Consider the following 25,689-nt stretch of genomic DNA (forward strand, 5'->3'; position numbering starts at 1 on the left):
AAGAAAGGAGGTTTGCGAGGGTACGTGGACAAACTTTCAAGATGTGGTGCAGTCAACCCCTTTCCTGGAAACTTTAATCCCAGCAATCAAAAATCAATACCCGTCACTGATGAACTCAACCAGAATAACAAATTAAACTCTAACCCTGTTCCAGGAGAGGAACAAACTTCTCCAAAAGCACTTGGCAAGAGTTGAGCCCTGGCTAAGAAGCAGTCACTGCATTCGCACAAGCCATACCAAATCCCATCAACACAAGAAGAAGAAAAAAAACACTCAAGAAAGGCAAAATCCCAAATTCAAAAGGGAGCGAGCACACAGAGAGAAGAATAACACAAAAATCCTGTGTAAGTCTGGTTAAATCTGTCTGTAACATCCCCAACATTATGCTGCGAGACTGTGATATATCCTGAGGGGAGGGGGGGGGGAGACAGGAGAAGGTGGGATGATGTAGGGAGGGTATTACAGTAAAGCACATCCTCCCCCTGCCCGTCCCACTGCCTTCTGGCTATAGCGTGGCAGGGGTCCACCCTGAGCCCGCTGCTACACAATTACTGTGCTAACGGTGCATACTGATGCCCCCTGACACCGCTGACACACACAGGAAGTGAGACAGTCATCTGTTTGGATCCTGGTCCATGATCATCATCCAAACAAAGGACACCTCCCGCTAAGAAACAACACAAAACTGTAAAAACATAGTAATTACAGTATTTTACCCAGTTCATACAGGGGTCTGAATCACAGCAGCACTACACTTGAGCAAAGTAACCATCACGCCGACAAGCACAGTTCCTTCTGCGCGACACACGAGAGGAAGAATTGTGCGCTTAATCAACATATTAAAAGCACGGCTCCTTCCTGCAGCCACACTTAAAGAAACCCCTTACTTTTGAAAAATGGACTGCTGAGAAATAAAAAAGCCCAGACGTTAGAAGTGTCAGCCTGAACACAGCCCCGGAGCGATGAATTAAAGCAATAAAAAACGTTTCACATGTTGGTTGTAGGTTACATGATAAATATGGAGAGCTCTGAGGTATTGTCTGGCGCGGATTAATAAGAAATGTGTGTGCACGCATGCATGCATACATACTTCAGCATGCGTGCCCATGCTTCTTTGCGACAGGCGGGATGAAAACGGAATTAGGGGCCTAATCCTTGCGTGGATTTAAGGCGTCGGCGCGCGAGCAAATGAGAGTGAGTGAGAGGGAGAGGAGAGAAAAAAAAAATGCCCCAAGTCTGTCTGCAATTTCCTCATCATTTCATGCATCTGAAACAAAACTAATTTACTGCTTGTCATGCTCGGCTAGGCACACACAAACATAAGAGCCAATATGCCACAGCGTGGCATCTGCCGCTGCATCAAAGAGAGCTGTTTATATATCAGACTCACGGCTCCATATGAATCATAGAGACCTGGAAGAAATCCTTAACATGGTCTGATCAAAAGGAGCAGTCTGGCGAAACCCACCGATACACTGGTGACTTTCCACATCTCCTGATTCCTATCTGCAAACAGCTACATCCCGTATCTTCAGCCTCACTTTATATCCCTCCTCATAGGTCGTTCCAATGTCACGACCGTCGGGATGTTTTTGCCCAACCCCGCACACAAACACACACAGAGATAAAGTTATGTGCTTGGCAGAAAGATATGGGAGGAGAGAGCTGGAGGCAGAGGGAGAGAAGGATTGAGAAGAAGATGAAAGGGAGCATGAGAGAAGGCTGGAGGGAGAAAATAAAAGTGGTGCAACTGTGATATAGGAGCATGTACATGTACCGGGTCCCATTATAAAAGCATGTGACAGCTTAATAGGACTCGGGCTGCCAATAAGCGGAAAAAAAAGAAGTTGTACGTACGCCCACCCACACATACACACCCACACACACGTATGATTATATGTATCTTCTCTGTTGGCGTCACACACATATGCTGAGTAAAGCATTCACAGGAGAACAAAGGTTCTCATTAAATTGGACGCTGTGGCGTGTATTGATTTCTCCCAACAGAATTTACAACGCCTATTGTTTGGAGATGCTCGCTTCAGAGCTACGCTGTCATTGCTGTGGCGAACATCAATATGCAGCTCTATGGTGCATTACCAAAGGGTTAATTACATACTTGTAAGCAATTATTCTCCTAATGTAGCATAGAATCCCTCCCCTCCACATTGGAATTTAGATGAAAACCATCAAGTCCTCGGTCAGTGATACCATCTTTCTAATGAAGTATCAACCAAAACATAATAGACTTTGGATCTTGGTTTGCAGAACAAGATCTCAGCATTGAGAGCAAAGAGGGAGGTTTTATGTGGCCACGTCTTTGACAAGTGTATCTGAAAAATAGTTTCTCAACAAACCAAAATACAAAAGACTTTCATATTAAAGTATCCATAAAAATTTGTATGTATACATTTAATGGTCCAAAAATATGAGAGACAAATTATAGTTGGAAGAAAAGTTGGTGAGACGGAAATACAGTTTTCAATCCTCTTGTGTGGACTGGACACAAGCCTGTGGCTGGTAGTCCTGTCACAGCACCGAGGAGTGTGTGTGTGTGTGTGTGTGTGTGTGTGTGTGTGTGTGTGTGTGTGTGTGAGAGTGAGAGAGAGAGAGAGAGAGAGAGAGAGAGAGAGAGAGAGAGAGAGATCAAGTGAGGAAGGGAGCAACAGAACGAGAATGAGAACAAACAGAGAGCTCCATTCAGGTCCAACCCACAGACACATCATTCAGTCGAACATGACGATACGTCTCTCTGTGACCAGAGTATTCATATAGGGCCTCGGCAGGCCAGTCACAGATGCATCATTAACACCCCCACACACACACACACACACTTCCGCCTGAGACTTGGCTACCATGCATTAATACTGCCACAGAGAATCCTTCTACGATTTCCCATTTAAATTCATTCGCATTGCTCTATTCAATGGAGCTGTACTCTTGTAAGTGCACGGCCCCAAAAATGTAATGAATGTCTTAACTGCCAAGGTTGCAGTGAGAGTTTATCCATTAGCAAGACATAATATTGACAAGGCCACGCTCCCCGGGCCCAAACTCCAGCCTTGTAGCCGTAACATTGGCCAACAGACAGGGTGTAGTATGTCAATGTGAGGTGCTTACAGGCCGATAAAGGCTGCTGTTCCAATTCCTATAGGCAGGGGTTGATGGACAGCACAAGGGGAGAGGGGGAGGGAGGGAGGGAGGGAGGGAGGGAGGGAGAACGAGTGGTGCCAAGGGCTCTCGCAGCCTTTAAGAGTTGAGCTGGAATTTGGTGAAACGACAAGGAGGCAAGGAGACACAGATGAGATAGGATTATCAAACTGCTCAAGGACTAAATGTTACTCTCTTCAGACCTTGACAGCAGCAGAAGATGCACACATGCAGTAAGAGGACATAACACGCGTGAACATTCATGCGGACGTGTGCGTTAACACAGAAAAAGGAGGCACAAGCACAAAGGCTCCTGCCAGCCACAGTCACGCAGACAAACAGAGGAAGTTCAGCCTGCAGTATAGAGACACTTTCCCCTGGAGACAAGCTGCTTTCCTTTGCCTCACCGTCACAGGCAGTTAAACAGCAACTAATGGACCACACATCAACCAGCAGCATCTCAGGCTTTTTTTCCTGAATGTTGTTTTCAGCTGCCCATAAAAAAAACAAAATCAGACTTCGGAGCCAATAAAGATTCGCTCAGCGAAAAACAACCTTTTTCTCAAACCACCCCACAGCATATCTGAAATATACCATATGTGACTGCTATGAAACATCATCCAAACAAACCCTTAAATTATGTGGTAATAAACATATATGTTTTGATTAATTGTCCAACAAAAGCCTCATATATGGGATCAGACTCTCCACTGCACCAGCCTGTGAAGCCATACTGCCCCTTATGGATTTCCAGCATATAGCCTTGTCCCTGCTCCCTCTGTTGAGTGCACACTAAACAAGTATGTTACCTTTTTGGTAGGACCTTTAAAAACATAACTAAGACCGTATAACTTTGGTGCTTATGAGATATTCACAACAATATCAATAACACAATGCTGAACACAGGGTAAAGTCAAACAGGGACTGGAGGGAGCGACGCTGAATTGATGCATTGAGTCTGGAGTGCAGGTGGGTAGAGGGAGGGAGAAACCAGCAGAGGGGCTCAGTGTGACTGCTCGGCGAGGGATCTGCATTTTGCATATAGGGCTGGACCGGAGCAGCTGTTTTCTGCGCGTGAGGGGCGAGAGACGCAGGGAGCAAGGGAGGTGAGGAAGGGAGGGAGGGGAGCAGCAAGAGAGCGAGAGACGAGGCGACGACGGCGAGACAAAGTTTATGAGTCACATTTGGAATCAAAGACCTACAGCACACTACACGGCTGACGCAGAGTGTATTCAAAAGAGCCCAGATGAATAGGAATCAGCTCAATCTTCAAAAAAAAACCTTCCTATTCAGATATAGATGAAAATGATGCTGGGAGATTACCCACAGTTAAGCTCAACCATAGAAATCCATTAACCTTGAATATGGGTAATGTTTACAGAAGCACGTGCATCAATTTAAGACAGTGTTTAACTTTAAATGTTGAGGAAAAAATGCATCTCTTGGCTTATATGAGGCATAACCCTGAGGGGAAAGTGCAGCACAGTCTAAATCCACGAGTGTTGACTATCCAAATATCTTTTAAATCATCTCAGTAAGTCACCAAGTTTGTTCAAGTGCAATTTGGCAGAGCTGTAAAAAACCAGCCTTGTGAAGTACATCATAAAACCATTTACAGATCACCACAAAGAATGGCTGCAGGTTTCTACTACGATATCAAAGCCAAAAATCCTTCATATAATCTGCAGAATTGAATATGTTAACCTTAAATTGCACCCATCACGTGACCCTACACGGAATATCATCACTGGTAATAAAATGCCAGGGCTTAAGATAAGGTCACAGTAAACTCGGTGTGCCTGCTGCATACCACAGAGACCAAGTCCCTGTAGACACATTAAAATGTTTTCCCTGTTAACACGAGTTTCCCTAAAGTCGAGCTCTTCTTCAGGCGCTCTGTCTGAGCCACATCGGTCAAGTTCACCAGCTCTGGGGAGAGAGAGACACCGCCACATCCCAGCGATCCTGAAAAACCCACATGGGGAGAAACGTGGCTGAGTTAATTCAGCATAACGCAACGTGCACGAATTATCACACAGCAGACACGGCCACTCGTAAAATATTAACTGTGCGCACTGGCTGCAAAAGCAAACCCAGGAATACGAGGGTTGTGCAGCTGTGCATCCTCGATACTGCAAAGAAGCCGCTTGCAAAGAACCTCCCGAGCGTCAATAGTTTCAGGCTCCTTGAAATCCTGCATCCCTGAAAAGGCTCCAAAAAGGCAGGAATTCAAGAACTTTCTAAAGAATCACGCTGTGCACCATTATAATTCATGATTTTTTGTATCTGAACATGTCGAGGGATTTGCAGTTGCTAAGCATCCTGCACAAAATCATGTGTATAGTAGAATATGAGAGGTTTTTTTTGAGTCGAGCCTTAAATCCCAAACTGCAGTGCATGCATGGCTCTGCACTCCACTGGAGCTGCTCCGTGCATTGGGAGGGGAAACGCATTAATCCGACGCGGACTCCTCCACAAATCTTTCTCTTTTTAACCTTCAGACTTTGCACAGTGCAGGAGGAATACGCATGCAGCTCCCTCTCCTCCCAGTGGATGGATGGCATGGATGATGATGGACATTGTGGATGTATAGGGTCCCGAGTTGGGAGACATGGCAAGTCGTTAAAAAAATGTTTCTGCAATTCTCCCCGGGGCTTGTTATACGCGACCGAGATGGACAGGTTCGGCGTGAAACCCGCCCCAGCGCCGGAGTGCGCAGCGCGGGCATGGCGCAGCCTGAACAGGTGCAGCACGCCTCGGATCACCTGGCTGCTGCAGTGGCCACCTCACACCCAATCGAACCCGGGATAGAATAGCACCAAAGCGGGCTAAAAAAGAAAAAAAAAAAGAGTCCCGACTGTGGGGACTGAAGCCGTGACAACCCCCTGTGCTTACCTGTAATCTATGCAGATATCACTTCACAGCCGCAGCCGCATCGACACTGCGGATAAGAGGCACGTCCGGAGCGATTCCCCAACTCCTGTTACTCCTCCCAAAAACCAAGAGAATCACGTTAAATCCGGACGAGACAGAGTGTCCACTTTAAAATCCCCGGTGAGGTTCGTGGTTCGAAAGGCGATTCCTGCACGGGAAACGGGATTCAAATAACGGCAGACTTCCAGGCAGCATCCACGGATCAGCGGGACTGTACTACGCCGCTCTGTGCGCGCTGAGACCCGGCTGCTGCAGCTCCCATCACTCGGCGAGGACGCACTTGGTATGCCGCTGGAAAAGCCGCTGCGCCGTATGGGATACCGCAGGAAGCTGTGCGTGTGAGTGCGTGCGTGTGCATGCAACGTGTGCGCGTGTAGAGAGAGAGAGAGAGAGACAGCGTGCGTGCGTAGATGTGACTCAGTGCGGTGCTCCTGCTCAACTGAGGTGCTGCAGCGGAGTGCGAAAGAGAGAGTGTCGGAGAGGGAGGGAGGAGGAGAGGAGGAAGAAGAAGAGAGGGAGAGAGAGAGAGAGAGAGAGAGAGAGAGAGAGAGAGAGAGAGAGAGAGAGAGAGAGAGAGAGAGAGAGAGAGAGAGAGAGATGCATGCACTGCCTGGGAGTTTGCAGCGGATCTTGAGGCTCGGGAGGGACCGAGGAGGAGAGGACTGTTCTCACAGGGATCCTGACTCCCCCGCAGGAACACCTCGGACGTGGAGGGGGGGCTGCGCCGGGGCTACATTTTTACATCCCTGGCAACTGCCCTAAAAGAGGCTTAGTGCGCATTAAGTATTATACACAACAATGTCCAGCACCGAGCAGTTTACTATAATCACGTTATTGATCTAATTCCCCCTAAAGACAGTGGGGTGAGATAATTCCACTATAGTGTCCAAAAAGAAGAATGTAAAAAAAAAAAAAGTTGATTTCAAAGTTTGGCACTTCCATAATTTGAATATAACAAGAAAACAATGATATAAGAGATGATACGAGCTCATGCTTTGTTGAAATAGAGGTTTAAAGCAGTGAGGTATAAGCGCCGCAGACAGATGAAGGTTTATGTAATGCATTCATCCCCCTTGAGAATGGGATTTGGCAACGCCGTAGGCAGAATTTACACAAATATGCCACAATAGCGGGGGTGAAATGATCAGATCATCGGATTTGAATATCTAATCGCATGCAGGATGATTTAAAGATAGAGATTAAGCAACAGTGCGACATAATTATGACACTTGCATAGTTGCAGGGGGATTAGGAATCTGCATTTTTGCTCTTTGATGATCTTTTAACATGCTCCAGGAGTGTTTCCCTCCCAACATGCATTTCAAGCAATTCATATTTAAAAAATTGTAATTATGTAATCTTGTCTTTAATGATATAATCAGTGTGGGGTGGGGGAATCATGCTCTTTCCATAAAATGGATTATTAGGCTTGCTCCTTATCTTCACATAAAGACAATTCAAAACACATCGTGCACAACACTGAGTCGTGTTTCTTTTGTTTCCAATCTTGTGAAAACTTCCAAAAACAAGCCCCGCTGGTCTGTGCTATTGTTTGAAAAAATGGCCCTACTCAAAGAAATGATGCAGAATTTAGGGATTTGCAGATGAGCTCAGTGGAAACAACTGACAATAACAACTTAACTTCGTGAAAACATTAATTCAAGCAGACTGGGGGAAGAAGAAGGGCCAGAGCTGACCATTTAGATCACATCCCTCAGACTCTGAGGCAGTTTACGCTTCAGGAGGTTGGAGGGTGGTGGGGGTCTTTTTGGAAAGGCATCCATGCCTGCTGCAATATCCTCTCTCTCTTCCTCCCTTAGTCCTTCTCTCTCTCTCTCCCTGCTCTCACTTCCAGAGGGCTCCCCTGCATTGGCTTTGAAACACTGCATCAGAGCCCCACCTACAGGCCCAAGAAATACCGCAGCTACACAGACGCTGGCAATACACCAACCAAGGCAAAGTGCATCACTGGCCCTGTAGTGATCCGAGCACATTAAAACAACCACAATTCACTGCGTTGATTGTGGAGATTTTAACTGAATGTTTTACAAAGACAACTGTAAAAACAATGAGATGGACAAAAACTTAAGAAAAATGGAAATTTTAAATTCCTCCATTCCAACTCCATCTGCGGAGGAAAACTTTGATACGACAGCTGCTGGTGGAGCTTCTTATGAGACTGTTCTGCTAAATCCTGTCGGAAATTAGCATTTCAGTTAACTGTCATTTATTGGTATCGGGCTAGAAGCAAAAAAGTTATGAGAATAAAGTTGAAATTCACAACACATTATATGTAAATAGATCCCATAAGGTCACAAATATACATACAAGTTTTAAATATACATATTATACAAAAGGTTGCATTGAGCTCAAGCCAGATACGTGTCAGAATAAAGTCGTCCAGGTTATAAAATCTATAATAAGACATTCACACCTTGACTCACAGGACCCCAACAACCCATATATAGCTGGTGGGGATTTTAATGACAGGCCTGTTAAACAGGACCTTTCTACACAGCTAAAAACCCACAGAGGTTAAATACCTGTGATACCTCATAGTACTTAGTTATAGAAACAAGTAAAAGCCTCTTGGATAAGAAATGTCCTCTAGGAATATAAACAAGTCTAGTAACTATACCGACACACCATACCTACACTTCTGAGGATACCAGTGAAAGTTCGGAAGATACCATAGTACTAAGCATAGCAGATATTTTAGACACAAGTACTGAAGATGCCATACACAGTAATGCAGATACCATAGAAGGTAACAAGCATACCATTACAGTACTGAAGGTACCACATAATGTAGTGCAGATACCACTGGAAGTAAATACCATAGCAAAAAGTACTGAAGATACCATACACAGTACTAAAGACACCATACAAAGAATTGAATTTATCATAGTAGAAAGTTCTGAAGATTCCATAGAAAGTACTGAAGATACCATAGAAAGTACTGCAGACACCATAGAAATAACTGACGTTACCATAGTAGAAAGTTCTGAAGATTCCATAGAAAGTTCTGAAGATACCATAGAAATTACTGAAGATATACCATGGACAATACTGCAGATACCATGGACAGTACTGCAGATACCTTGGACAGTACTGCAGATACCATGGACAGTACTGCAGATACCATGGACAGTACTGCAGATACCTTGGACAGTACTGCAGATACCATGGACAGTACTGCAGATACCTTGGACAGTACTGCAGATACCATGGACAGTACTGCAGATACCATGGACAGTACTGCAGATACCATGGACAGTACTGCAGATACCTTGGACAGTACTGCAGATACCACAGGAAATACAGAAGACACCATAGAAAATACTGATGATACCATTAAAGTACTGAAGACACCACAGAAAACACTGATTATACCATAGAAAGTAGTGAATATACAATAGAAAATACTGCAGATACCGTGGACAGTGCTGAAAATACCATAAAAATAACTAAAGATACAATACAAAGTACTGTAGATATCGTAGACAGCACTGAAGATACAATGGAAATAAGACACGCAAAAACTGTTTAGCAAACCAAACCAAACTAAAACGTCTGTTCTGCAGAAAAACACGCACTTACCTCCAGTACTTTCCACAGCTGTTCATCAAATGGGTGAATTCCAGCCTTTAAACGCATCGTTACTATGAAATTACTGGTTTAAAGTTAATAAAACTGAAGTTTAATAAACGTTATGATTGTACACAAGGAAGCGTACACAGCGTCACGTGACAAACAGCTAATTAACGCCAGCTTGGACATCACGTGACAGACCTGTGCTCACCTGTGGGTTTTCTTCAATGACGTAAAAATGAATGCGACTCTGTTTTATTCTGAAAGACAAAAGATTTGTTTTTATCACTGTGTCAGTGACACGTCTCCAATATGTGTTTTTTATTTATTTGAAAAATTCTTTGTTCCTAAACAGAAGATTTTTAGTTCACAGCCCTTTCCCCACTTATTTGCTTAACTTCCTGTATCTTACAAAATAAAATAAACATCCTGTTTTTAGAATTTTTATTGAAAAGATTTTAAAGACGACTCCTGAAGTCAAATTAATTGTTCATTGCTTATTTAGTTCAGTTTTGTATCATTACCAGATCAAACTTCCAGGATAACTTTTTCTGAATGGAGATTTTAAGTAAAAAAAATTTGTATATGATCTTGTAGAAAATCAAGTATCTTTGGAAACTTTGGGCTCAGGAGGTCTAGCGGTTCATTCCTGAAACACGAGGTTGGTGGTTCGATCCCTGGCACCTCTAGTCTGTGTCATTGGGCAAGATACTGAAACTCAAGTTTGCCCTCAAAGAAAAAGCACTGAGTAAAGTATGAAAGCATGTGAATGGGTGAGTGCAAAATTGAGTGGTTGATAAGTCTGGAAACTTGCTCCATAAATACATTTACATCTTATAGAATTTATAATCGATCTCTATGTGTTTTAAATGCTTGGATAGACCAGATACGTTTGTTAAAGATGGATCCATGTAGGGAATGAGAGGTTTAATGGCATTCTGACAGGGTGATATGTTATAGTTGTTTAAAAATCTGTACAAAATGAACTAAAATAGCTTTTTATAAACAAATACAAAGAGGTTCAATGTTCAATGTCACCTCTGAGGGAGACTGACCCTATAGCAAATCAATTCACACAATAATTCAACAATAACTGTGTATTCGGGGGTCTCTCTGCCTCTTTGACGGCCCGTTATCGTCAGTGTGTCTCAGATCTGTGCTCATTCATTCTACTTTGGCCCCGGTGACAGACTGCGAGGGCAGATCCTGGAGTCATTTGAAGGGTGAAGGTGCGCAGATATCAACAAACCTATTGACTTGATTTAATTATTCAATAGGAGTGCGGAGCTAAATCAACAGTCTGCGGATCTCAATATCAGATAGCTTTCAAAAGCACAGCAAATCAATAGCGCCGCAATCTACAGTGACAATAGTAATTCCACGAAGGGTCAGAATCGCATGACCTCACGAAATTAATGTTAAGGCCACTGGTCCGTGTGCAGATCAAACATGCTTGGACCAGATGATAATGGGTCTGTGTAATTATGTTTTATCATAGGAGCAGCATCCTATCTGTGTGCTGCATGAGCACTTATTAATTCAGTCCAAGGACACATGGGTTTGAGAGAAGCATTTAAGATGAGTAGATTCACATGCATGTCAGATGTTAAGAATAAATAGTTGTTCTCTCTCTGATCTTAAAACCAAATTGCTAAAACAATTGTAATATTAGTACCAAGCCTTAATAGTTTCCCTTAAAGTAACTCAGTTGCTACCAAGTTACACACACTCATAGATATCAATCCCCTTAATATGTCTTTTCTATCAAGATCCATGAATTATTGAATTACGTCAAATTTCTCGTACAAAAATGCCCATTAAATAGGAGTGTTGTTACAAATGGGAACGTGGCTTCATGCAGGATCATTGATATACAGGTGTTGGAACATGAATTTGAATATTGGCTTGTTAAGAGTTCAGCGAATCTGGCCGTGCTGTGTGAGGACCCGCGTGTTGTGAGGGCAGAGGAGGACGCTGGCTCCGTGCTCGGGCTCTTTATTAAAATGCACTGACCAATTTGACTCGGCCATTTGTCTTGCAAATGAGATGATGACTTATGGAGGCAACATGAACAGCTTTGATGAAGCCTCCTTTTTAATGCAGTCAAGTGGGCTGGAGGGAGGTGCGCGCTTGTGTATCTGTGTGTCTTTGTGGGTCGCATCACCAGCTGGCGCGGGGTTCTTTCAGCAGCTCTCCTCATCTTGCTGAAAACTGCGTGTGTGTGTGTGTGTGTGCTTGTGTGTTTGTGTGTGTGTGTGTGTTGTGTATCTGCACACAGGCTGCATTGCATCCCTGTGTCCTTTTGAATTAACTCAGTGAACCCCTTTAAACACAGCTGTACATGGTTTATCTTAAGCCTGTGGGGATGCAGAGACAACCCCCCAACAGTGTTACACCGCTCCCGGGGGTCTTCCCCTATTCTCCCCTGCAAGCCCCGACACACACACACACACCCTGCACACACACTGTATGATCCACATAATAGACATTCATCACACATCTGTTACAGTATATCCTTCAATACGACAGGCTGCTAAATCACGCGTGCAAAGTGTGTATATATTCACTTTATGGTCAATTTACATGTCGTTTCTGTCTCAGGGATGATAATATTTATGAGGTGCCAATGGTGACGCTGGATTTAGTATGTCCGTCTTCATAAAAGTGTCTGCCCACTCCCTTCACTCCGGCTCGGGCTTATTTCTTTCTTTTAAATCACGCTGAAACACTGGATGTGTCAGCCTCGTCCATGATATCTCATTTCTGCACCAAATCAATTAGCGTGTCGCCGCGCTAATGAAGTTTTATGTGTTATATGGAGGCAATGAATGACACCCTGATATCTCATTGATTTGGACTGTAAATAGGTTTTCAATTATTCGTCCGCATATGAGCCACTGGATGGTAAATTATATTGAAGCTGACATTTGTGTATATCTGGTATGTGTGTGTGTGTGTGGTTGTTGGTGCATGTGGGCGGACGGTCGGGTGTTGAATGTGTCACTCATTCATATAATTAGTTAGTTTGCATATTGATGACTTACTACGTTGTCTGCAGACGTGTTCGCCTGTGTGCTTCAGTTTTATTCCATCATGTCATGCATGTGTTTACTCATCCGTGCATTATCTCCATCAGCCTCCCCATCAGGCTAGCAGCTGCCTGTCTGTCTGTCCATATATCTGTGTGTGTGTGTGTGTGTGTGTGTGTGTGTGTGTGTGTGTGTGTGTGTGTGTGTGTGTGTGTGTGTGTGTGTGTGTGTGTGTGTGTGTGTGTGTGTGTGTGTGTGTGTGTGTGTGTGTGTCTGCGCACACACTCCGGGGCCAGGTGAGTCAATGTTTTGCCAGCCTTTTCTCCAGAGAGCCAGGCTCATGTCCGTGGAGATCCAGACAGAAACACCCCCCAACCTTGAGCTCTTCTGTCCCCCCCACAGAATTTAAGTCTTCCAGTGGGATGAACACTGCAGATGGTCAGGGGGTTGGAGAATAGGGACATCAAATATACATGCAAAGAGCCAGGAGATCCCAAACGAGAATGATGGGATGGAGTGTGGCTCGCAGGGACCACACAGTCCTCCATCTGCGTGTGGACTTTAAAGAGGAAAGTGGAGAGTTGTCAGAGTGTTTTTGTTTCTTTTTTAAATGGTGGGAAGATGGTTACATTTTTTTTGTGGATCCAGATCAGGGGGTGGATCCAAATGCAGATTCAACATGGTAAAATCTCCCAATATCTGCTGTGCAAGCAGGAGCATAGACTGAACATAAAGATGGACGACAACACTGCTCCCCAAAAGTGAAGCCAGAAAGTCTCATTTGCCACCTGGACTATATGTCATACATTCTGCCTCCTCCAGATTAGTGGACCAAACCAAAAAGTCAAATTTATTTATTTTGGTTTTATTTCTGGATAGTGGAAGGACGTGGAGACGCGTTGTCATAAGCAACAGGCGCTCAATGATGTTGCATCTGTCCTCGCAGGTCTACTTTTGGCTTTCTGCATCATGGTCTCAAGTCCTTTTTTGCCATAAACAGAATGATAATAGTGTCCTTGTCTCATATTTGTCAATTATTTTCCCACCCCCTTTTTGTCATGCAAGCAAACACACACACCAACACACTGATGACTGGAGGAATGTGGATTATCTAGCAACAGCATCTTTCAAAAACTTCCCTGGGAGATTTTTAGCACAGTATCGACTGGCACTGCTCCACAAAACACACTATTCCCACGTTCAATTCCCCTTTGGATCGCATCTATCGGCCAAACTTTATGTGTGTGTTCATAACCTCCTTCTGTTATAGCTTTGTTTTCCAGGTCCAGATGTTCTTTCGTCCCTGATGTTTATCTGCCCACGATATTCTTGGCCAAAACGAACGACTGTTTTTGTGCATGAAATGAATTTATTTTGGGCTCCGTGTCCTGCGGTAAAACCCTCTTTAAAAAGCAGATACAGCGCTCTGTGCAGGCTGCATTCTCCCTACACAAGCATGTGTCACTTAAAATCACTCTGACGTGTGTCTGAACGCATCATGTTGAGCATTCGGAGACAGGAAACAGCACCGAGCGCAGAGCCAGAAACAGCCAAGTTTAAACACATGGATGAGCAGCTGAGCGATCAACCTCCCGTCCTCCTGCTCTTCCACCTTCTCCACTGATCTAGTTCAAATCACATTGTATGTCTGGCAAAACGTCCCTGATTATAGCAGGAAATATGGATTCTACTCGTGCACGTGGCATTAAATCTTGATTCCGCACGTACAGGAAGAAAAAAACAAAATTACCCACAAATGTTATTCTCGCTGTTAATTGATCGAACACGGAGGGAAACACATTTACATTTTAAATTGATCATTGTCTTCCAAGTGTTACGTTGGAGATGTAAATGACGTGATTATGCATGCATGAATACATGTCCTAAACAGGCAGTGTCATGCCACTCTGCAGAGAGAGGGTGCAGTGTGCGTTACCATAAGGAATGAGTGACAGACTATATCACATTCATTTTGCATGGGAGTCTTTACGGAGCTCCCGCTGCACTTTTGTGAACAAACAACTGAAGACGACGCTCAGGCATGTAGACAAAACACAGCAGCGTTCTCACATTTGAGAATACGTTTGCACCAAAGCTGTGAATTCGTGAAGACAGAACAAAACATCATATTGCTGTAATCTGTCACGAGAGCACAAACATGCTCGGCAGACAAATAACATCTTTGATTCGCCAAAGCCGAGCGAGAGCTCAGAGTAAAAATGCGCCACATCCAGGCCTGTTTGTCAAACAGTATGCAGGAAGAGCGTCTTTATTAAAAAATTTCAAGGGGGTGCTCAAGATGCGTTGTCATCACGTGCAGTCACTGAGGAAATTCCTTTTATCGCTGGATCCACCCTGACTTTTTATACTGTGTTATTGACTCTTTTTACTGTATTGCCTTGTGATGTTTACAATGAAAAAACATATAAAGTCAAGAAAAAGCACCAAGCGCACACAGCAAAGTAGTAAGAATACTGTATACAAGCTTCCATGCCTATATCAGGGTCCTGACCTCTTCATGATGACATCGCAGAAGGAACACACAGTGGATTGGGATCGTGGTGTCAGCTGATCGTGGATTATGATCACAACTACATGGCTCAGATATCCAATATTTCTACTCACATATTCTACCATTACTGGCAATACCTCTCTCATTGTCATCGCTGCTGCCTCTTCTCTGTCAGACATTTTCTTTTGTATAAATACCTAAAACATTGATACACTGTATTTTCTCATGAATGTTGTATCTTATGGGTATTTGTCTTAAAATAAAAGGTTAAAAAATGGCCTCATCACAGTTGTTTTATTGCAGAGAGGGAATTATGTGAACTGCTATGGAACAACCACATGAAGCATCCAATCCACACAGCAGTTAAGTCGCAGGCATGTAACAATACACTGGCATCTAACTGGGCAACTTATTTCATACACGTACACAGACAAGAGACACGCATACAAACACGTACACACACACACACACACACACACACAAACACATGCACACACGCAAATCGTTGTCTGAAATGGAAATGTAATCAAAGTTCAATGGAGAGCAGTCACATACAAATGTTATCCGCTGCACTGCAGGGCTGCAGTCAAAGGTGAAAAACGCTGTTAAACCTCCTTTCAAAATTCAGAAGCAATATCACCACAACACGAGATTGGTGCTGTTTTAACTTAAAATGACACTTTAAACGACCGACGCGGCAAAAACATCCAGCGAGATGAATTATAAATGAATTGCTTCTTTGGTAAATGTCTTTAAAGGCACAATTTGTGAAGCAAATGTTGCAGCGCCTCCGACAAACTCAGAACATGTGAGTGAGACCCGCTGCTGCTCGGAAAGTGACAGGGATCTTAATGTGGGGACTGACACTACTCAGGAAGTACAACAAATTATTAATGGTGTCTGATGCTTTTCTGAATGTTGGTAGTAAAATAAGCCGTAATGTTAGTTTATAACTCAAATGGTTCACTTATGTTTGAGAATAAATGTGTCTCTATCTAGGGGCTTAAGTTTCTACATCTGTTACTTATTATTCTTCTACATTTAAAACAAAGATCCATCCATAAAGATCATATAATTCATGTATGACTTTTCATTAAACGTACAACTTTAGGGATCTCTAAGTCAAAACTATAACAAAACCCCCCTTTGATGGCGTCGTGAAGCAGCGAGGGATCATGGGAGTTGTTGTTTTCACCACCATTGCTGATGAAAATCTACCTGAAGCGACTCAGGCTCACAAATCGTTCTCACAAATTAAATTTTTATTCACATTAAGCAGCAAATGACAACAAATAATCGTGATCAATTAAAGATGACCAATACAAACAGCTGACTGGTAGAGGACATGATGCAATTAAAGGGCGACCAAAACTAAACATCTCATTACCTTGAATAAAATTGGGGATTTCTCTGGGTTTGACCATCGTTTTTGGGAAAATGAATAAGTACACAAGTCGACAAAATATAAAACAGAGGTCTAATGGTTTTTTGGCAGAGAGATTTATAACTCTTATAGTTCAACAGTGCACAGTGCACATACCAGTCCATGACATCACGTGCTTGTGTGCACACGTGCACGTAAACAGGCACAGAGAAGAAGTGAATGAAGGAGACGACTCCAGCGAGCTGACAAGCAGAAGATTAATCCATCTTTCCCTGGGCCAGTCCCTCCCACTCCCTCCTCCTGTTTCTCCCTCCAGCCTCATTGTTTTCAATAAAGTGTCAAGACCGGCCATTTTATAATCACATTTGTGACTTGGGATCTGGGATTCAGATGCAATCAATGTCTATTAGAATCACAGGGTTATTGATTGAAAGAGGAGAGATGGTGTGAGCGATCTCTACCCGTCTTCGTCCTCGCCGTCTTCCTCGTGCATAATGTACACATATTTACACACTGCCAGAGCTGGGATCCGTACACGGCTGTCTGCACATCGCTGGTGCTTTACTGGCAAGAACGGAGAGCTCCAGTCACGCAAATGGCAATTTTTCATTTGCTCATAGTTCAAGGAAAAGTTATGTCCAACAACCATTTGTATTTGGGCAACAACACGTAAATGAATGTGATAAAAACCCTGAAGACGAGAAGGGATGTGCTTGTTTTTCTGCTCTTCCACGTCATCCTTACTGTATAGTTTTTCCCCACTGTGTGTGTTGTGTTTGTGTGTGTGTGTGTGTGTGTGTGTGTGTGTGTGTGTGTGTGTGTGTGTGTGTGTGTGTGTGTGTGTGTGTGTGTGTGTGTGTGTTTGTTTGCATCAGTGCCTGTCAGCCAGGGTCTTTGCAGCATTTCCACAAGGTGACATTTAGGGGACAGTTTCACACACTGAGGATATGGCTCCTTTAACTGCTGTTTATCACCTGCTTCTGGAAACGTCACCCGGCCTTACAATAGCTATATATCAGGATACGTGCATGTGTGTGAGAGAGAGAGAAAGAGAGAGAGAGCCTTTATTCCAAACCCTATATATTTTCTTTGGTTGTATTTTTCTTCTAATTATGAATGTGCTCATCTCAGCAAATTATACCTTTTACTCCCACATGCTTTCAGGTACAAATCGTGTGCATCCATCCAAAGTTTTTATATTTGCTTTATAATTTCAGATTTTCATGAGTCTTTATGTTGTTTTTTGTGACGTCTGTGTGAGGGCGAGAGCACGTGATGACTTCTCCCAGAAATATGCAGCTCACACGCGGTGGAAGGTGTTTGGGTGATTTAGCTTCTCAAAGAGCTGTTAGCGGTTCTACCTTCATGTGGGCTGTGTTCCCTGTGTCTCTGTGCATGTTCTCTGGGTACTCCAGCTTCCTCCCACAGTCCAAAGACATGTCGAATGTCAGGTTGATTGCAGACTCACTAATGTGAATGTGAGTGTGAATGGTTGTCTCTCTATGTTGGTCCTTTGATACGCTGGTGAAACGTCGGTGATGTACCCTGCCTCTCGCCCAATGCCAGCTGTGATTGGCTCAAAAGCACAAGTGGTACAGATAATGGAATGTTGGAGAACAGCTTTAATACTAATTCTGCTTTTTTCGTTTCGAGGGGTCTGTTCAAAAGATGTTAATTTGTCTCGTGAAGACGAATGTTTCCTTCATGGCTTGAATATGAAAACAATTTGAGTGGATGTTTCTAAAATACTTGGTTTAAGTGTCAATGTGAGGATCAGGTTTAGCTCAGGATTAGAATATTAGAATACGAGTTATGAGGTAGTTTAGAAATGGTTGAAATATGAGGTTAGGGAATGATAGTGCTCACAATGAGAGAGAGGAGGAAACTGTGTGTGTCTGTGTGCTTCTGCTTGTGTGTGTGTGTGTGTGTGTGTGTGTGTGTGTGTGTGTGTGTGTGTGTGTGTGTGTGTGTGTGTGTGTGTGTGTGTGTGTGTGTGTGTGTTGAGCAGCCTCAAGTCCCAGGATAACTCATTAAGTGTGTAGTCCTGTCTGTAGAAGAATAAGAAGAGCAGGACAGTGTGCTGCTGTCTGAACTTACCACGCCAGTCAAGCACAGGGACCAGTGTGTGTGTCTGTGTTTTGTGTGTGTGTGTGTGTGTGTGTGTGTGTGTGTGTGTGTGTGTGTGTGTGTGTGTGTGTGTGTGTGTGTGTGTGTGTGTGTAGGAGAGACATCCATGTCACACTTTTATTTTTTCTCTCACTCAAATACACATAAGACTCACACTAAGGGGCACACGGATTTGTGTCGCTCATGGTTCAAGGAGACATGGAAGGAATTTGACCAGAGAATATGAACACCCATTGTTGGAAATAACACAAACACACATAGAGAGACACAAGAACACACACTCACCCCTCACAGGAAATAGCTTATAGACTGTGCAGAGTTTAAAGCAGTTGGTGTGTGAGGGGCTGTTGATTCAGTCACTGCACGCCACTGTGCACCGTCGTCTTAATGGAATAATTGAGTCTGTTCTATTGACAGATGCACACGTGAAAAAAGAAACACACACACACACACACACACACACACACACACACACACACACACACACACACACACACACACACACACACACACACACATACGTGCCCACACTGACAAATGCTAATGGCCGGAGGAATCCGTGCACCTCGTTCATTGTGATTATTGATAAGAGCTTCCTTTGATTTTAGTTATTTGAATGGAAATGAAGCGTACGATTGTGTTTGGTTTGCGTCTTGGTCTGAAATGTGTGCGTTTCAGCAAAGTGGAATTTGCGGAAGCGATTTGCGTGACAAGCGGGGACGGCGAGGTTTTAATGAACGCTTGTTTGATTTGGGAATTGGAAACGGCGAGGTCTCCTCTTCATGCTGATGTGTTCTGTTAAACAACAAAGTAAATACACTTAATGTGCATATGTGTTTTTTCCCCTCTCCTCAGTTCATGAAAAGGGAGGAGGACAAAGGAGCAGAAAGAAGGGAAGAATTTCTCTTCCCTTCTTTCTGCTCCTTTGTCCTCCTCCCTTCCACCTCGTGTTGTTTTTCTTTTGTCTCACCTTCATTCTTAATTCAATACTTCTAAACACATAGGAGAAAATGAGATCCTAGCAAAAACCAGAGGCGGTGAACAGAGAGAGGGCAAGTGAAGGAGAAATCGCAGGAATCTTTTTGTGCGGCTCTTCTTTCTCTCCGCCGACAAACAAAAGGAAAATAGGCCATCTTTCCTCATCCCAGCGACAAGTCCACTGCGATCGATAATCAATCCCTAATCTCTCTCATCTCTCCAAGGTTCTCTCTCTCTCTCCCTTCTCCCCCTCTCATTCCTTTCCAGCCCCTCCATGTCACCAGCTGAGGACACACACAAGATGCACACAAATAAGGTTTAATGCACAGATACACACACACTATTAAAGATGAAGACAACTAAAATACACCTGCATAAACACAACATTTCATGACATATTCAATGTCACGACAATAAAGACTCTTGAGTCTCCAGTCAAACAACACAGGACTTAGTTTAATTGATTTATTTAAATCAATTTAAGTAACTTGATTTATTCAAAGAATAAATAATTAATCTTCTGTGATTTATGTTCAATTGAATTCAGTCTTAATAGAATCTAAATAAACACATTAGTGTCGTCTCTAAATCAAAATATGAATCTCATACTTTCAAATAGGAGCAATAAGCAGTGTCTGCAGAGTCTGTAAAGCTAAGTCAATTACATCCACTGAGGGTCAGAGCCTGGATATATGAGCTCCGGACGAGTATTCAGAGGATTTTCTCTCATATTGGACAGTTCCATATCTTGCACTTTGGGAAAAATGAGGAATTATATCCTTCCAATCCTTTGTTGAAGTTGTAAAATGATGCACACACATAAACACACAACCCTTCTACGGCTGTATGTTTGTTTTTAATGAGGCAGGAACAGTCTCCTCGATGTCCCATCCCATGAGAAAATGCAGCCACTACTCACATGCAGCCTATAAGATGAGCTTCAAGGCTCTGAAATGTAAAAGCAATGGATCTACCTGAGCTCCTTTACCTTCATGTTCCTTCACAGGTGGTACGGTGCTTTAGGAAATGTTAATCTCACCCACAGGGACGCGATGAAAGAGAGCAGGAAACTCGCAGAGATTAGCGGTCGAAGATGGAGGAGAAATAAAAGAACAAAATGAGCGACACGAGAGGAGGGATCGAGGGTTGCCAGAGATCAAATAGCATTTAATCCACCTGCTTTCGCAACCATATGGACCCCTGCTGGCCTGAGATCAAACCCCCCACCTCCTCTGGAACTGCTGCCTTGCTCCTGAGCTTCTTCTTTACATTGGAAAAGAGAGAAGAAGCTGTAGTTGCATCGCACATCATCTCCTGTCGTTGTGCATCCAGGACATCGCACAAGGACAGTGACACTGTGAGGAGGGGCCACCTGTGGCTCTGACATGAGTGTGTGTGTGTGTGTGTGTGTGTGCATACACAGTGTGTCTGTGCAGACCCTGGTGGGTCCCATTCAACACCTGCACTGCTGCTCTGGTGAGTTCACACTCAACTGCCACAAGAAGAAAAGGTTAAATACCAGGATGACACTGTTCTATCCAGCGTCTTTCACACCTTGTGGGTTATATTGATGTGTGAATAACATTTATTCAACCTCTTCCTCATAACTCCACCTCAAGAACATCGAGTTCTATCTATCTGGCCAAATGTTATGTTGTTTGAAACTGATATTTACCAACAACCAGTTACTAAAGACCAACTTTAAATTTTAAACTGTTGAATGCAAGGAAGGAAAACTTTTCTTGGTATATTTTGGTAAGAATTAGATAATAATTTTATAACATTATGAAAATATACCATAATATAATTAAAAACATCTTATTATAACAGATTTTTATAACATGATACTTTTCCATTTTGGCAGCAATTTGCTTCCACACACTAACGAGTGCATGCAGAGGCAGTCGGCATCATAAGTGCGGGATAAAAGTTTCATATAGAAAAATACTGTGTTTTATAATTGCATATAAATATGCATCTCAATACACAGACTGCCGAGAGACTGCGCTGAGAAAAGTTTGACTTTTATTAGTTTCTCTTGTTTTATCGCCGAACCACTTGCAGTTTTTCTCTTTAATGTTCTCTTTCTAAACTAGTTCTACAGTCGATAAAATAAATTTAATGTAATTTCCAGTGACATTAAACACAGCCATCTGGTTTTGGATCTGTTGCTACGGGAGCGGACATGAATGTAAATCAGAAAAACAAAGGAAAAATCTTTTCATCCACTTTTCATCCACTTCTCGCTCTAAACTGAGGTGTTTAATTTGTCACATCTTCACTAAGTGTCTCATTAGGCCGCTGAAGAATTGTGTTTGCACGTCTTCACATCACAAAAACCAACAATGTCTTTAGGACCAGGCCGAGATGGTTGGAAACTCTGCAGGCGTGGGTGGTTGTGGGGGGGAAAACACAGAATTCTGAAGCAACAACTGAAACAATGAGAACGAAAAATACGTTTGCACCTGATCTTATGTCTCACTCTTTAAAAAGACAGAGACATGGAGCGGTGCAGCGTCGGCAGGTTTTCAATTCCACCTCCACAAGTGGCATGAAGCACGAGGAGGGGCAGCAGGAGTCGCCACGAACTCCATCTCCGTCCTCTTCTTTTTGGCTTTGTTCCACGTTCCCACATCCCCACGTATTTTGAATCCCAAATGATGGGCACTTAAAACTCAAATCTTTTATTCATCGGTCTGATTGTGAAACACGTGGGTGGTTTGAAGTGCTTACGGCCACTTCCCCCAAACGGCATTTTAGTGATTACAGAGATCCGCGAGACGGAGTGGCTGCTTTCAATCTGGTGTCGCATGATTATTCAATAACTTACAACAAATAACAACTTTTTCTACTGTTTCATTTCTGCCTCTTTTTCTCAAACACACACACACGTACACACACACACATAAAAAATATCCTCATGTATTGCTAATGATTGTGATATTAACTTCCTGTCACACACACTTTCCTCAGTTTCCTCTTTCAAACTCAAACACACATATCAATTATTTGTATTAAACTCAATTCAGAAAGTATCGCACACGGAGCATTAAAGTAATTCATAGTATTCACACGGACTGTTGTCATGGTAACTTCCTCTTGGAGGCAATATAGGTGTAAGTTATAGGTACGTTTATTTTTCCTGTGCGAGGAAACCTGGGAAACATATATGAGAAGAGTCAAAGGTGCATTTGTGTGAAATCAAACAACATATGTGTGTGCGTGGCTTTACTCGTATGTTGCAACAGCATATTTAATAATGTGGGAAGAAAGAGGATTTCACATGTACAGTGTGAAGCTCACCAGTAAAACACAGGCGGATCAAAGGGAACCAGAATAGAAACGGAGTGGCTCTGACAGAGGAGAGGAAATAGTGCATCAACAGAACCAAACCAAGAAGTGTCTGCATCGATGAGTCATATGAAGTCGCCTGTTCACATCACATCATATCTCAGCATGAAGGTTCCTGAATGTTGGCTCTGTGATACGCTGGGGGCCATTAAGGGGCCACAATTTACACAGAGGGGCCAAATTACATTATCCAACATCCATGCACAAGTCTTGTGTTCTTCAAAAGAGCTTAGAAAATAAATGTTCTTAAAATAATTGTTATATTTATTGCCATAGGCATTACAGCTGGGGCCAGTGCCCCCTGGCTGTGCCCCTGGATCCCCCCCCCTGATCATTGCTTTCCCATCAAATCAAACTGATAATGTGAATTCGAGAATGAATTGCAGAAACACCAATGGATTTATGTAGAAAGGTTTATTTTGGTTGAGGTTAAGACACAAAGGTTTACAGCAGGATGTTGTGAACACCACTACATTCATCCACAGACATTAGTACGAGAGGTTGATCCCCCACAAATGAAATAACTAGATCTGATGAAAACAGTGTATTATGTTGTGGAGGCTGGATGGTAATTTAAGCGGAATATAAAAAAAAAAAAGCCCATGCAGGAATTCACAACATATTAAATTGAAAAAGTGACAGTGAATGATTAATAGTTTTCATTAAAACGCCACACCACAATAATTTTCCCGGAGTGGAAGATGTTTATTCCCCCCCCCCCCAAAGCACATGTCATTAGTAAAAAAAAAAAAAAAGGATCTGGCATCTCAAACACGAACAATTCATTTGATGATGCTGAACACAAGTAATAAGCAGGTTGTGTCTCGTGCTGCGTGATCCTGGTGCACGTCTGGAGAGGAGGAGGAGAAGAAGCTGTTCTCCTCTGTGTCCCCCGCAATTAACTCACGAGTGCCACCAGCGCTGCTCTACCCACTGAATGTCCTGTAGTAATGAAACCTTTAGCCTGGGGCCCTGTGTGAGTGTGGCTGAGGAACAATCCGGGTGATAAAATGATAACTCTTTTTGTGTGTGTGTGTGTGTGTGTGTGTGCGTTACAAATAACAAGTCAGCTGAGCCGACACAAACAGAGACACATCCTTTAGCATTTATGAAACTGTTTCAATTACCTTCACTGCCACTTAAACCCAATGAGCTCCCCGCATTGTTAATATAACCCCTCAGGCCACACACACACACACACACACACACACACACACACACACGCACCAACACACACACACACACGGAGAGAGAGGGTTAAACTCCAACGAACGCTGATAAGCCAACGTCATTCACACAAAGCGTTAACACAGCACCGCGTCTGCTCCATCAAAATCAATAGCGGGCCCCCGGGTGCGGCTTGTCGCGGCCATGTTTGAGGGGAAGCACAACAGCGTAACACCGGCAGCAATAATAATGTTAATGAGCTCCACAGAAAGGTCAAGGCTAAACAAAAGAATTCCTCCTTTATAAATATTTAAGTGTGATTAACATTAGTGGTTCCTAATTAAGCCATCAATCTTTGCCCGGTGAAAGGACCTTTGATTAGCCGACACTCAGGACGCCGCACTCCGGTGGAGAGCGGGCTCCGCGGGGCCTGATGGCGAAGCTGTCGAGGAGAGCGTGATCGCATCGGCCGACACGGAAATATCAATATACACTATATCTCAAGGCACTTCACATTGTTAGATTGAAACGAGCAAACACTTTGGCGACTGTGGAGAGATAAAAACTCCCTAATTCGCCCAAATATCATCAGGAACTCTTCTGTAGAATACACAACAACTTTGTGTCTCTAATCAACCTCTGTTATAAGTGGAACAATAAGAGAAAGTACTTTTATAATAAATGTAATTATAGCGATTGGCTCCAGCTCCCACTGTGAACCATTAAAGGATAAACGGTATAGCTAATGGATGGATGGCAATTTAAGTGTAACAATTCAAACCCAAAGGTCTTAAAACAAGTCGACCTACGTTATATATTTTATTGACTTGTTTATTGACTCATATCTGCTTTAGCCGTGACTTTGTCAAAAACTCCCTGCTAGCCGGTTAGCGGCTGTTTGTATTGTCACAACATCAAACTAGAGAGAAAACTAATTATATTGATATAAGAGTTTATTGCTTTCCAGAATGAGAAAGAGAAAAGTCTAATCTGATAATAACATAATAGACAGAATGAAAACAATACTTTAAGGTTTCCTGCAAATACATTAAAGCCCCAGTCACATCTAGGGCTGTAAACTCCATCAACAACAATTTGTCATCGCACAGGGTTGAGTGTTAGGACTTTGGTGGGAAAGCAGGAGAAGTGTCACAGCTCCAACCAGCTGCCATGTGGCTCTAGTGAGGCCCGGCCCCGTATTTACTCATCGTGCTAACAGATGTTAGTCTGCAGACGCCACACAGGGCTCCGTGGCTGACACCGTTACTTCACAGCACGGACTTTCACAGATCAAATCTCGGCCTCGCACTCCTCTGTGTGTGACACCTGTTTTCTTTTTTACACTGTCAGTTTGTCCCACAGTCCAATGTTGTGAAGTCTCAACTAAATGAAAACAATATATATTAAGAAAGTTAGTTTTATAGATACATTTATCAGATTTTCAAAAACTTGGTTTCTGTGTGTAA

The 25,689-nt window shown here is 43.1% G+C and overlaps 1 protein-coding gene across 1 annotated transcript in view; it reads right to left on the reverse strand.

The window, feature by feature from the left end:
- Positions 1 to 6,504, reverse strand: part of plxna4 (plexin A4) — a 215,328-nt gene extending 208,824 nt beyond the window's left edge. The window contains exon 1 of the mRNA XM_035147688.2: positions 6,046 to 6,504. The gene's annotated coding sequence lies outside the window, so the exon portion shown is untranslated. The remainder of the gene's footprint in view (positions 1 to 6,045) is intronic.
- Positions 6,505 to 25,689: the final 19,185 nt, after the last annotated feature.

The sequence above is a fragment of the Hippoglossus stenolepis genome, chromosome 22 (genome assembly GCF_022539355.2).
Source record: "Hippoglossus stenolepis isolate QCI-W04-F060 chromosome 22, HSTE1.2, whole genome shotgun sequence".
Classification (NCBI taxonomy): Eukaryota; Metazoa; Chordata; class Actinopteri; order Pleuronectiformes; family Pleuronectidae; genus Hippoglossus; species Hippoglossus stenolepis.